At 40.3% G+C, this 14311-nt stretch overlaps 1 protein-coding gene across 2 annotated transcripts in view; it reads right to left on the bottom strand.

Moving 5' to 3' along the window:
* Positions 1-14311, bottom strand: part of Asip (agouti signaling protein) — a 145564-nt gene that overhangs the window by 103860 nt on the left and 27393 nt on the right. For both annotated transcript variants that reach the window (XM_090352193.1, XM_090352194.1), the window contains exon 3: positions 4053-4178. The gene's annotated coding sequence lies outside the window, so the exon portion shown is untranslated. The remainder of the gene's footprint in view (positions 1-4052; positions 4179-14311) is intronic.

Raw genomic sequence — 14311 nt, 5'->3', positions numbered from 1 at the left:
GCCAGAATCATATAATGTATCCATGATTAAAAATGATGTAGTGGAAAAGGGAAATTGCTCTCTGAGTATTCTCTTCCCCCTGTGTTTTTAAACCCTTTCGCAATGATAGCTTTAAACTGTTCCTTTGTTAATATCTCAATGGAACTTTGTCCTGGTACTGGAAGTTTTTGTGTGTGGAAACAATTTAGCACATTCCAAGTTGCCCAGCAATTGGACAGGTCTCTGTGTTATGGCTTCCCTACTACCTGACATTGAGCTCATTCCCGGAAATGAACCTGTTCCCATCCCTAGCTTTGATTATTTCATTCCCGGACACAAAAGAGCGGTACAATTTATTCCACCCCTTGTCGGATTAGGGATCGCTGGAGCTGTTGGTACTGGAACTGCAGGATTAACTACCTCGATCCATACCTATTCTAAACTCTCACAACAACTTGCAGATGATTTACAAACAGTCTACCAGTCAGTAAGAGACCTCCAGGATCAGGTGGACTCACTGGCTAAAGTAGTTCTCCAAAATAGACGAGGATTGGATTTACTCACTGCTAATAAAGAAGGTATATGTTTAGTTTTGCAGGAAAGATGCTGCTTCTATGCCAATAAGTCTGGCATAGTGTGAGACCGGATTAAAAAAAAAAAAAAAAAAAAAAACACCAGGAGGAGCTAGAACTGCGTCGCAGAAAACTGTTCGATAAACCTATCTGGAGTGCCTGGAATGCCCTGCCCTATCTTCTCCCAATTTTGGGCCCGCTGCTTGGCTTGCTTATTCTTTTATCCCTGGGACCCTTCCTTTTTTTCTAAAATTATGAGTTTTATTAAGACCCAGATAAATGCCATGTTTGATGCCAAGGTGGTGGCAGTCCAGTACCAGCGACTCCAATGTCGTGATCCTGATAAAAACTTGGGCTACGAGGAGCCTCTTGGCTCTCCTTCCATAGGCCTGGATTTCTCCATTCTAAACTCCGCCCAAAAGAAACATCGGTCTTGGCAGCTGTGGAATCGCCTATGACGGGAATAGCGTGATGCCAAAACCAGTGAGCAACCCAGTGGCTATGGAGTACTCAATGACAGGATTAAGCTCTGAAGCTTCCTAGCTGCTTCGCGAAGCCTAAGACAGGGGCTCCATCCTCCAATCACTTTGTGGGACCTGGTTTTGGAAGCACATCACGTAGCCTAAGACAGGCCTTCCACCCTTTAAATTTATACAAAAAGGGAGGAGATGTTGGAGACCCTAGCCTGGGTAGGAAGCCATTTCCCTCAAAGCCTTGCTTAACCTTAAAGACTGGCCACCATTCACCTGGCAACATTCATGAGTCATATTATTCTGAGAATTGTCACAATGATCTGATCACCAGATATTTTACATAGGTAGAGACTCACTGTAAACGTCAGCAAGCAGAATACCACCGCCCTGCTTCCCCCTCCCTATTTCCTCTTAGCTACTGCTTAAAAGCCTGCTAAAAAATTTTAATAAACAGACCTTGACAACATATTGCTTGGTCTCGCTCTTCTTTCTCACCCTTCTTATTTTCAGGCTGTGTCCCCCTCAGTTCCCCCAAATAACTGGTCCTGTGGGCAGGACATCTATCTATCTCTTTCTCTTATCAATAAGTGCCCAGATAAGTTATTGCTATTTATTATTCAAGTACAAAATAGTTTGAATCAATAATATATTTTCTGTTTCTTTGGGTAAAGACTGGCTTTTATTAATGCACTTTTTTTTGCCAATCCTGTGACTTGAACTCAGGGCCTGTTGTACCATGCTTACTTTTAAAAAAATGTTATTTAAGGGCCAGGAGTTTGACCTAGTGGTAGAGGGCTTGCTTAGCATACACGAAGACCCAGGTTCAATTCCTGGGTACCACAAATATATAAAAGCCAGAAGTGGTGCTGGGGCTCAAGTGTTAGAGCACTAGCCTTGAGGAAAGCCCAAGGACAGTGCTTAGACCCTGAGTTCAGTCCTCAAGACTGGCAAAAAAAACTTTTTTTAAAGAACTGATTTAGAGATTTAAAGGAGACCTATATACTTTCCACTCCTCTTGTTTTTTTGCCAGTCCTGGGGCTTGAACTCAGGGCCTAAGCACTGTCGTTGGGCTTTCTCAAGGCTAGCACTCTACCACTTGAGTCACAGCACCACTTCCAGCTTTTTCAATAAAAGTGTAAGAAATTAATAAGGTGATAAGGAATATGTAGGGTTTTTTGTTGTTGTTGTTGGTCGTGGGACTGAACTCGGCTTGGGCACTGTCCCTGAGCTCTTTATCTCAAGGCTAGGGCTCTACCACTTGAGCCATAGCACCACTTCCAGTGTTCTGGTGGTTAATTGGAGATAAGAGTCTCACAGATATTTGTGCTTGGGCTGGCTTTGAACCTCAATCCTCAGATCTCAGACTCCTGAGTACCTAGGTGTGCGCCATTGATACCTGGCTATGTTTGTCAACTTGAGTAAGAAATTAGATCTCAGTGTTGTTTTCACTGGTGTCACTAATTATGAGTGAGTTGGCACAATATTTCTTGCTTTTTTTTTTTTTTTTTTTGCCAGTCCTGGGCTTAGGCTCAGGGCCTGAGCACTGTCCTTGGACTTTCTCAAGGCTAGCACTCTATCACTTGAGCCTCAGCACCACTTCTGGCTTTTTGCTATGTATGTGGTACTGAGGAATCGAACCCGGGTCTTCGTGCATGCTAGGCAAGCCCACTACCACTAGGCCAAACTCCTGGCCCGTGTTGGCACAATATTTCATAGGCAATTTGTATATTTTTGGCACACATATGGGAAGTCTTCTCGTGTAATTTCCCTTCCCTTCTCTCTTCCCCAATCTCCCCCCCACCCGCCGCACCACCAATTTTTAAGAACAAGAATTCTTTTCCAATCTTTATGTCTTTCCAGTCCTAGCACTCTACCACTTAAGCCACATTGCCACTTCTGGATTTTTCTGCATAGTTTATTGGAGATAAGAATCTCACAGACTTTCCTTCCCAGGCTACTTTGAACCACCTTGTATCTCAGTTTTCTGGGTAGCTAGGAATACAGACGTTAGCAGCTGGTGACTAGCTCCAATCAATTTTTTTTGCCAGTTCTGGGGCTTGAACTCAGTGCCGGATCATTGTCCTTGGACTTTCCCAAGACTACAACTCTACCACTTGAGTCACAGCACTAATTCCAACTTTTTCTATGTATGTGGTATCGAGGAATCAAACCCAGGTCTTCATGCATGCTAGGCAAGCACTCTACCACTAGACCAAACTCTTGGCCCCTCCAATCAACTTTTTTTTTTTTTTTTGCCAGTCCTGGGCTTGAGCTCAGGGCCTGAGCACTGTCCTTGGACTTTCTCAAGGCTAGAGCTCTACCACTTGAGCCTTAGCACCACTTCCAGCTTTTTTCTATGTATGTGGTACTGAGGAATTGAACCCAAGCCTTCGTGCATGCTAGGCAAGCACTCTACCACTAGGCTAAACTCCCAGCCCCCCCTCCAATCAATTTTTAAGAATTCTTTACTTACTAGGGATATTAGCGTGTTGCTGGTGGTCTATGTTGGAAATATTTTTTTACCCAGATCATTAGGTCTTATGACAGAATTTTTTCTTCTTCTAAGAAACTTTAAAAATATCAATATTTGGGCTAGGAATATGACTCAGTGGTAGAGTGCTTGCCCAGCATGCATGAAACCCTGGGTTCAACTCCTCAGTACCACATAAATAGAAAAGGATGGAAGTGGCCCTGTGGATCAAGTGGTAGAGTGCTAGCTTTGAGCACATAAAGCTGTAGGGAAAGAGCCCAGGCCCTGAATTAAAGTCCCAAGACCAGAAGAAATTTTTAAAAATTAAATATTTATCAATTTTTTCTTTTTCTGGATTTTATTATACTTAGGACCTACTCATGTTTTCTCCTAGTACAGAATTTCATGAATAAGCTTAGATCTCTGATCCATTGGAATATATTATGTATGTCATTAAGTATACATTTTTTTCAAATGGCTATCTCATTCTCTATATTAAAAAGTTTTCTCATACAAGGAAGGAAGAAAGGCGGTGGTTTAGAGATACCCAGAACTTACTTGTGTTCTCTACAAATTTCAGGTGCATGGCTTCAGGGAGAGGTAGGCAGTATGGGAAAATACAGGAGTTCAGCTATAAACAGTATATAAAAATCAGATGAGATCCAGAAATCTTGAACTTTAGATCTGTAAAAGAAACAATAGACAACGTAAGACTCTAAACAAGACAATAAAGGAGGAGGAGGATTCTTGGGGTCCCACATAGTTCTTTAAGCAAAAGACACACACAAAAAAAGCCAGATACCAATGGCTCATGTCTGTATTCCTAGCTACTCAGAGGGCTGAGACCTGAGGATCAAGGTTTAAAGCCAGCCTGGGCAGGAAAGACCATGAGACTTTTTTTTTTTTCTAATTTACATTATCGTTGTTTTAGACGTGATATACAGTGAGGTTACCTTTACACACACCAGGAAGTATATTTTCTTTTGCATAGTACCATCTGTTCTCTCATTCTCTACATTCCCTCCCTTCCATCTCTACCCATGAGTTGCATAGTTTACTTTCATCAATGTCAGTGTACTCTACTGCTAGACTTTTTCACCCTTTTCCCTCTGATTCTGTGCTCTCCCACAGATGTACATGTGATACAGTATATATATAAGGTAAAGAATACAGTCATTAGAAAAAAAAACAATTTAAGAAAAAGTTCTTTGTTTCATATCTTTGGAGTTTGTTTCAGTATGTATACTATCTTATATGCATATGAAGAGGTGCTTGGGTATTGCACCTTTGTGATTTTCTCCTAAGACTATCCTTTTTTGATCTCTATGAGTATCTAGAATTTTGTGTCTTTGTCATGTCTCATTGCATTTTAGATCTAACTTCTGCATATCAAGGAGAACATATACATTTGCCTCTCCGATCTTGGCTTACTTCACTTAATGACTCTTTCTTGCAGTAGTTTCAGAGTTTTGGGTCTGATCTTGAGGTCTTTGGTGCAGTGCATGGTGACAAGCAGATATCCACTTTTAGATTTCTACATATGACCACCCAGTTTTCCCAAAACCAATTGCTGAAGAGGCTATGTTCTTTCCATTGAATGCCTTTGGCTCCTTTTGTCAAATATCAGATGACTGTAAACATGTGATTTAATTTCTGGATCTTCTAACCTGTTCCATTGATCTATTGGCCTATTCTTGTGCCAATAACAAGCTGTTTTTATTATTGTGGCTTTGTAGTAGAGTTTGAAATGAATTGCTTTGGCTATTCTACGTATTTTGTTCCATATGAGTTTTTTCTATCTCAATTAAAAAAGTCTTTGATTTTGATGGGAATTACATTGAATTTGTTTATCATTTTTGGCAGTATGGCCATTTTCACAATACTGATTATATATATCCATGAACATGGAAAGCATTTCCATTTCTTAATGTCCTCTTTGATTTCTTTCTTTAGATTTTCATAGATTTCACTATAAAGGTCTTTTATGTCTTTGGTTAGGTTAGTTGCTAGGGATTTTATTTTTTCAAGGCTATTGCAAATGTGGTTGTTTTCATGATTTCTTTCTTTCTTTTTGTCAGTCATGAGGCTTGAACTGTGGACCTGGGTATTGTCTCTGAGCTCTTCAACTCAAGGCTAGCACATTACTCCTTGAGCCACAGCTCCACTTCTGGTTTTCCAATCTAATTGGAGATCAGACTCACAAAGCTAAAGAGCTCAGGGACAGACACCAGGCCCACAGTTCAAGCCCTACAACTAACAAAAAAAAGTCTCATGGACTTTCATACTTGGGCTGGCTTCAAACCACAATCTTCAGATATTGGCATCCTGAGTAGCTAGGATGATAGATGTGAGCCACCATGCCCAGCTCATGATTTCTCTTTCTGCTTGGACATTGTTATTATACAGAAAGGTTCCTGATTTTTGTGGCTTAATTTTGTATCCTGCTACTTTGCTGAAGTGGTTGATTAGCTATAAGAGTTTGGAGGTGGAAGTTTTTGAGTCCTTTAGGTATAAGATCGTGTCATCTGCAAATACAGATAATTCAAAATTTCTTCTTTATGTGGATCCCATTAGTATCCTTTTCTTGGCTTACTGCTCTGACTAAGAAGTCTAGGACTATGTTGAAGAGAAGTGGAAAGAGTGGGCATCCTTGCCTTGTTCTTGATTTTAGGGGAAATAGTTTTTTTCCCCATTCAGTATGATATTGGCTGTTGATTTGCCATATATAACTTCCATTGTTTTCAGGAATGTTCCTTCTATTCCTAGTTTCTCAAAGCATTTTATATTTTTTCTTTGCCTGTCCTGGGGCTTGAACTCAGGGCCTGAACACTGTCCTTGGGCTTCCCAAGGCTAGAACTCTACCATTTAAGCAACAGCATCACTTCCGGCTTTTTTTTTTTTTTGTCAGTCATGGGGCTTGAACTCTGGGCATGAGTACTGTCCCTGAGTTCTTCAGCTCAGGGCTACTGCCCTACCCCTTAAGCCACAGAGCCACTTACCATTTTCTAGTGATTAATTGGAGATAAGAGTTACATGGTGTTTAGTTTCCAGGCTGGCTTTGAACCACGATCCTCACATCTGAGCCTCCTGAATAGCTAGGATTACAGGCATGAGCCAAAGCACCCAGCCTGATTTTTTTTTCCTGTGGGTCATGGGGCTTGAATGGCCAGATTTTTTTTCTGTGGGCCATGGGGCTTGAACTCAGCCTGGACACTGTCCCTGAGCTTTTCAGCTCAAGGCTACTGCCCTTCTCTTAATCCAAGCCCCATTTCCCATTTTCTAGAGGTTAATTGGAGATAAGAGTTTCAGGTTCTTTTGTGCCTGGGCTGGCTTTGAACTTTCAGTCCTCAGATGTCACCTCCAGAGTAACTAGGATTACAGGTGTGAGCCACTTCGCCTAGTTTTAGTCGAATCATGAGGTTATTTACTTGAGCTCCTTCTGTTTCTTCTCTCTTTTTTTTTTTTTTTTTTTGTTGTTCATTTTGCTAGTCCTGGGGCTTGAATTCAGGGCCTAGGCACTGTCTCAGAGATTCATTTGCTCTAGGTTAGCATTCTACCACTTTCAGCCACAGCACTTCTGTTTATGTGGTACTGAGAAATCAAACCCAGGGCTTCATGCATGCGAGGCAAGCACTCTACCACTAAGCCACATTTACAGCCCTGTTTCTGTTTTCTTTTCTTTTTTTTTTTTTGCCAGTCCTGGGCTTGAGCCTGGGCCTGAGCACTGTTCTTGGACTTTCTCAAGGTTAGAGCTCTACCACTTGAGCCTGAGCACCACTTCTGGCTTTTTTCTATGTATGTGGTGCCGAGGAATCGAACCCGGGTCTTCGTGTATGCTAGGCAGGAACTCTACCACTAGGCCAAACTATCGGCCGTTTCTGTTTTCTTTATGTGTGTATTTGGAGCTATGAACCTTCCCCCTTCACCACTGTATCCTATGTATGCTGTATCCTACAGGTTCAGTTGTGATTTTCATGGAGTTTTTCATTTTCATTGAGTTGTGAGAACTTTCTAATTTCTTCCTTAATTTTCTAATTTCTTCTGTGACCCAGGTGTTATTCAGTTTTGCTTGCATGTATTTGAGTATGTTTGATTGTTGTGAACTAGTTTAATTTCACTATAGTTGGATAAAATGGAAGGGATTATGCCAATCTTCTTTTATTTGCTTAGGTTCTTTGTGTATACTATAATATGGTCATTTTTGGAGAATGTTCCATGGGCTGCTGAAAAGAATGTGAATTGCATCGTTCTTGGGTGGAATACTCTGTAGATGTCTGCTAAGTCCATTTGGATAATGGTATCATTTAGTTCGGAGTGCTAAAATTTACTATTATTGTGTTTGGGTCTATCTTGTTCTGTAAGTCCAAAAGTATTGTTTAACATATTTAAGGGCTCCACTGTTCGGTGCATAGATATTGACCACTGTGATTTCTTCTCTATGGGTCTTTCCCTTTGTTAATATGTAATGACCTTCTTTGTCTTTTCATACTGCTTTTAATGAGAAGTCTATTTTATCAGATATCAAAATGGCTACTCTTGCCTTCTTGTGGGGTGCTTTTGCATGGAAGATCTTTTTCTATTCCTTCTCTCAGAGTTTGTTTTTATCTTGACCGTGATATGGGTCTCTTGGAGACAATAAATGGATGGATCTTGTCTCCTTAATCCAGTCTGCTACTCTGTTTGTTTGGGGAATTGAATCTGTTAATGTTTACAGTTATTATATAGAGGTGTGTCATGTTTTTGCCATTTTCTTGATTTTCTGTATTTTGCATCTTTCCTCTTCCTGTGCTTATTAGGTTGGTCTTCTAGTGATGTGTTTCCTTGATTTTGATTATTTTCTTCAGCTTGCATTTAGCCCTTTGGTATTCTTTGTAATGCTGGTTCATGAATTCCTTTGATTTCTGTTTGCCATGGAAGGCTTTAGTTTCATTGTCAAATGTAAATGATAACTTCTCTGGGTACACTTGTTTGGGTTGGCAGTTGTTGATCTTCAGGGTTTGGATTATACCATTCCAGACTTTTGCATTGAGGGTTTGTGTGGAGAGGTCTACAGTGATTCTGATTTTCTTTCCATTGCAATATAGCTCCTGCTTTGGTTAAGCAGCATTTAAAATCAATTCCTTGTTATTTTGATCTAATGATTTTTTACTATGATATATCTAGAGGTGTTTCTTCTTGGATCCTGTCTACTAGGGGTTTTATATGCTTCCGTTCAGCAGGTGAGATTCTTTCTTTCTTTCTTTCTGGACCAAAATCCCTTCAGTCTGCAGCAGGTGCTGGAAGGATTAGATTTGGGCCTCTGGAATGGGTTCATACTTCATAAGGGGTGGGTTCCACCATTAACTTTCTAGTCTGCTCAGGAGAAAAATGGCAGGAAATCTTCTTAAGAAATCTTTAAGGTTGAGAAAGCAGATTTCCCTGATTTTTTATATCACTAATTCCCAAAGACCTCTACTAGCTAAGCCTGAGAATCAGTATAGACTCAAGAAGCTTGTGACTTGGACACAGATGTTGAACACTAGTCTTAACTTGGTAGGAAATGTGGACCACCACATTACAGAGGGAACTCTAGAGTGATGACACTTGGGAACTGTAGCCCAACCTCTGGGAAGACGAGAAAGACAAAGCCAGAGTGAGGCCAAGTCAGTATGAAGTACGCAGGATCAGGATCAGTCGGTGCCTATGTCTTACTCTACCAGTGCAAATTTCTTTGGTTCGATTGCTTTGTATGTTTTCAGAGTCCCAGGGAAAATTGGAAACTCAGCTTTCTTAGGCATTTTTCATGCCTCACCACCTCTGGTGAGAAGGGGCATCGAACTGGGTAGTCTTCAACTGGTGAAACAGTTTAGTGGTGGCTCCAGTATTGACTGCATTGATGGGCCTGGGTATGAAAAACAATGGCAGGAAATGCCCAGAGCAGTCATTTGCCATGGGAAGAAAGTAAGGGGATGGATCAGCCTGTAAACAGCTTTTTCTGGTCTTACCTGTTTGAACTTTAGAGAGAAAATGACTCACTGCCCCTGTGCTCTCTACATAGCAAGGATACTACAAAATGACAAGCCAGAGGAAAAAAATGAACCATTTCCATCTTCATGGTCTAAGGCTACCCCACACAAAAGTGGAGGATGCCCTCTGAAAAAACATCTATAAGTAAAACTACTGAGGGTATGGTTCAAGGAGCAGGCTGCTTGCCTAGTAAGCCAGAGGCCCTAAGTTAGTTGCAAATGCCAGCAAAACAAAAAATAATGAAACTATAGACCAATTTTCTTTATAAAGCTAAATATAATGATCCTCATTCCAAACCAAATTTACCAATATATTAAAAAGATCACATGCCAGGCACAATACCTCACGCATGTAATCCTAGCTACTCAGGAGGCTGAGATCTGAGGATCCTGGTCCAAAGCCAGCCCAGGCACTGACATCCTGTCTCCAATTAATCACTAGAAAACTGAAACTGCAGCTGTGGCTCCAAGGGTAGGGCAGTAGCCTTAAGCTGAAGAGCTCAGGGACAACACCCAGAGACAGGGGTAAAAAACAAAAATTCTTGTTTGTGAATAATATGATCCTATACTCAAAAGATTCTAAACACTGAGCCAGAAAACTGACAGAACTAACAAACACCTTCAGCAAAGTAGCAAGAAACAAAATCAACAAAAACTAGATTTTCTACATAGCAATAATAAACATACTGATAAAGAAGTCAGGAAAATAATCCCATTCACAATATTATAAAAAAGAAAACCTAGGCATAAACGTAACTAAATATGTTAAAGATCTCTACAATTAAAACTCTAAAGCACAAGGGGCCAAGAGTTTGGCCTAATGGTAGAGTGCCTGCCTAGCACGCACAAAGACCCGGGTTTGATTCCTTGGTACCATATACATAGAGAAAAGCCGGAAGTGGTGCTGAGGCTCAAGTGGTAGAGCTCTAGCCTCGAGAAAGTTCAAGTGTTCAGGCCCTGAGCACAAGGCCAGGACTGGCAACCCCCCCCCCAAAAAAAACTGTAAAGCACAAAAGCAGCAAAATGTAGAAGATCAAGCATCTGCAGAACAAATTTTGTTAAAAGTAGCCATATCACTGAAAGCAACCTACCATCCAATGTAAGCTCCACCAAAATTCTAGTATGACATTCTTCACAGAAACAGAAAACAATTTTAAAATTCATATAGAATAACAAAAGTCCCAAATTGTCAAAGCAATCCTGAGTAATGAGGATGTATCATAATACCTGACTTCAAGTGGTACTACAGTGGCATAATAGCAAAATCAACATGGTACTGGTATAAAAATGGACATGTAGACCAATAGAATAGAATGAAGGATTCATAAATATTAAACTCATGCAGCTATAGCTTATTGACTTGATGAAGTCAACAAAGACATACATTGGAGGGGGAAAAAGAAACCTCTTTAGTAAATGGTGTTCTTTAACAAGTGGTGTTAGGAAAACTAGATACTCACATGTAAAAAACACAAAAATAACTGAAATGTATCAAAGTCCTTAATGTAATTGCTGAAACTTCAAAATACTATATGGAAACACTTCATGATTTAGGCATAGACTAAGACCCTGATAGCTCAGGAAATAATAGCAAGACCTGATAAATAAGTACCGCTATTAATACACTATTAAGCTTCTAGGGGAGAGATGAATAGAGAGGAAGAGTGGGCAAATACAGTCATTATATTCAACATACATGTATGGGAATGGAGCTACATAACTTGAGGGTATGTCTGAGATTGGGAAAGATGGGAGAGAACAATGGAAGGAGTAAGTACATTGATTGAGATGCATTGTACTCATATTTTGACTTGCTGATGTGAAAACCTTTAGCACAGCTACTTAAAATAGATTTCAAAGGGGGCACAGAAATGGAGGAACCAAGGGGTGAACAAATACAGCAGTGATACTCATTAGACACTCTTGAAAATAAACTACACAATTTGTATTATAGGTAAGGACAGGAGGAAGAAAACTGGGAGTAGGGAAGAGGTGACACTATCTAAAATGTACTTATTACCTAACATGTAACTGTAACTCCCTCTGTACATCACTTTTACAATAACAAAAAAAATTTTAAAAGCTTCTACATACCGAAAACAAAACAAAACAAAACAAAACAAAACAGAGTGAAGAGATGGAATGGGAGCAAATATCAGGCACCACTGGCCCATGCCAAAATGTGTAATATGCTTCTCTGCAATTAACCACCAGAAAACCAGAAATGGTGTTGTGTGGTTCAGTGGTAGAGTGTTAGCCTTGAATTGAAGAGCTCAGGGATAGCACCCAGGTCCAGAGTTCAAGCACCATGACCAAAAAAAAAAAAAAAAAAAAAAGAGGAAATCTTTGTCAGCAATTTATCTGAGCAAAAAAGCTCAGAGACAGTACCAAGCTTAGGCACTTAGGCCCAGAAAAGAGAGAGAGAGAGAGAGAGAGAGAGAGAGAGAGAGAGAGACAGAGAGAGACAGAGAGAGACAGAGAGAGACAGAGAGAGACAGAGAGAGACAGAGAGAGAGAGACAAAAAGAGACAGAGACAGAGAGACAGAGAGAGAGAGAGATGTTTGGTCATAATCTCAAATGTTGTCTTTCCTAGGTAAAATTTCCTAGATCTAACACTCTCAGACATTACTTCTGCTGAATGTTCATGGCTGAAATAAACAAATAAATATTTTATTGAACCTGAGGACAGTTTGGGGCTATTGAAATGCCATGAAAAATGTTTGCTGGAAATCCTAATTTGCAAGTTTTTCACATAGGACAGAGGTTTAGTTAGAAGGGAAAACAGTATCCTATAAAATGCCCCAGATTTAAGGAGAAACAGCTGCATTACAGAGCTGATGGGCAAGAGCTATTTTAATTGTATGGAAGATAATTGCCCTCAATTGGTTTTTGAAATATCTAGAAACAAAAGAACTTCAGGGAAAAATAAATAATGACTCAAAAACTGCCAAAGACAGACAATGAGATGCATTTCTGTCTAAATTAGCCTTGAAAGCTTATTCTCTGCAAACTAGAAAACTAACACTTTCCAACTTGCCTTGGAACTTTATTGAAACTGTAAACTTTTCAGATTTTCAAAGTAGTATCCAGGGGCCGGGAGTCTGGCCTAGTGGTTAAAGTGCTTGCCTAGCATGCATGAAGACCTGGGTTCGATTCCTCGGTACCACATACATAGAAAAAAGCCGGAAGTGGTGCTGAGGCTCAAGTGGTAGAGCTCTGGCCTTGAGAAAGTCCAAGGACAGTGCTCAGGCCCTGAGCTCAAGCCCAGGACTGGCAAAAAAAAAAAAAAGTAGTATCCAGCTTTAATTCTTTTTCATTAAAGAAACTTCACATGCTCTGTTCTTTCACTTAAGAGTCTCATCAATGGGCCGGGAGTTTGGCCTAGTGGTTAAAGTGCTTGCCTAGCATGCACGACGACCCAGATTTGATTCCTCGGTACCACATACATAGAAAAAAAGCCGGAAGTGGTGCTGAGGCTCAAGTGGTAGAGCTCTAGCCTTGAGAAAGTCCAAGGACAGTGCTCAGGCCCTGAGCTCAAGCCCAGGACTGGCCAAAAAAAAAAAAAAAAGAGTCTCATCAATATAGATGTGAAAGAGCCTAGAAACCAAAACTTTAATTTTACTTTAGAATTTAGATTAGTGTGACAGTCCTATAAAATTCCACTTTCTTCAAGTCTTGCCTGTGTATCTCAGGTTTCTAGCTACTTTTGAACTCTGCTTGCAGGCATGCTGTATAACAAAGTGGACATAGCTGTACTCCAATAATATGTCATTATACAAACAGGAGATGGGCCCGATTTGGCACATTTGCTGTTTAGTTTTCTGACCTCGATCTATCTGACCATCCACTTTATGATGTCCTCTCAATGGAACATTTCATCATTTGTCTTTGCCTAGTCTATTGTTCCAACCCTTAGACTTCTTTCAGTTCTAGAGTCCTCCCATGTGCTTTCCTGCTTTCAAGGTTTGGCCTACGCAGGAGTAGCCTAATTTTTTTTTGGGGGGGGGGGGTCAGTCATGGGGCTTGAACTCTGGGCCTAGGCGCTGTCCCTGAGCTCTTCAGCTCAAGGCTACCACCCTACCATGGAGCCCAGCCCCACTTCCCGTTTTCAAGAGCTTAATTGGAAATAATAGTCTCAGATTCTTTTTGTGCCGGGGCTGGCTTTGAACCTTGATCCTCAGATCTCAGCCTCCTGAGTAGCTTAGATTACAGGCATGAACCACAGCACCCAGCTTAAATAAACTTTCTAAATAGTCATCAATTTAAAATTACCAAGATAATTATTAAGCTGAAATTAAACCAAGAAAAGACAAATATATTATCCATCAGCAACATGTGATAATGAGAATATATTTTTTTCTTGCTTCTGAAAGGAAAAGCAATTTCTCCTCATTCTGAATGCATGAGTGTTGGGCTATTATTAATAATATCTTAACAATTTTTTCATTCATTGGAAATGAATGAAATATGAACTGAACTATGTAGCTGGTACAGTAAAGAGGAAAGTCTCTGCCTTCCAGAAGAGAGCTGGCTACAAGTTAATATACCAAGGAAGGAAAGAGTTTTCCCAGATAGAGGCAACAGTACAGGTGGCAGGGGTGGTATAGCCCTTCCTACAAATGGTTCCATGTGGATGGAGGACAGAGAAGATGTGAGGGTGTTGATGTTGGAGAAACCGTGTCAGATATCCCTTATCCCAAAGAAACTTTGGAAACACTTTTTTGAACATATGGAATATTATTTGCAATTAAAATATTATTCCTAATCCTATCTCTCTGGTAATTTACCAGGAATATTTTCTTTTGAGAAAC

Source organism: Megascapheus bottae, chromosome 18 (genome assembly GCF_031878675.1).
Source record: "Megascapheus bottae isolate mThoBot1 chromosome 18, mThoBot2.hap1, whole genome shotgun sequence".
NCBI classification, from domain to species: Eukaryota; Metazoa; Chordata; class Mammalia; order Rodentia; family Geomyidae; genus Megascapheus; species Megascapheus bottae.
Note: the sequence above shows the minus strand (reverse complement) of the source record. Positions and strands in the feature narration are given on the sequence as shown.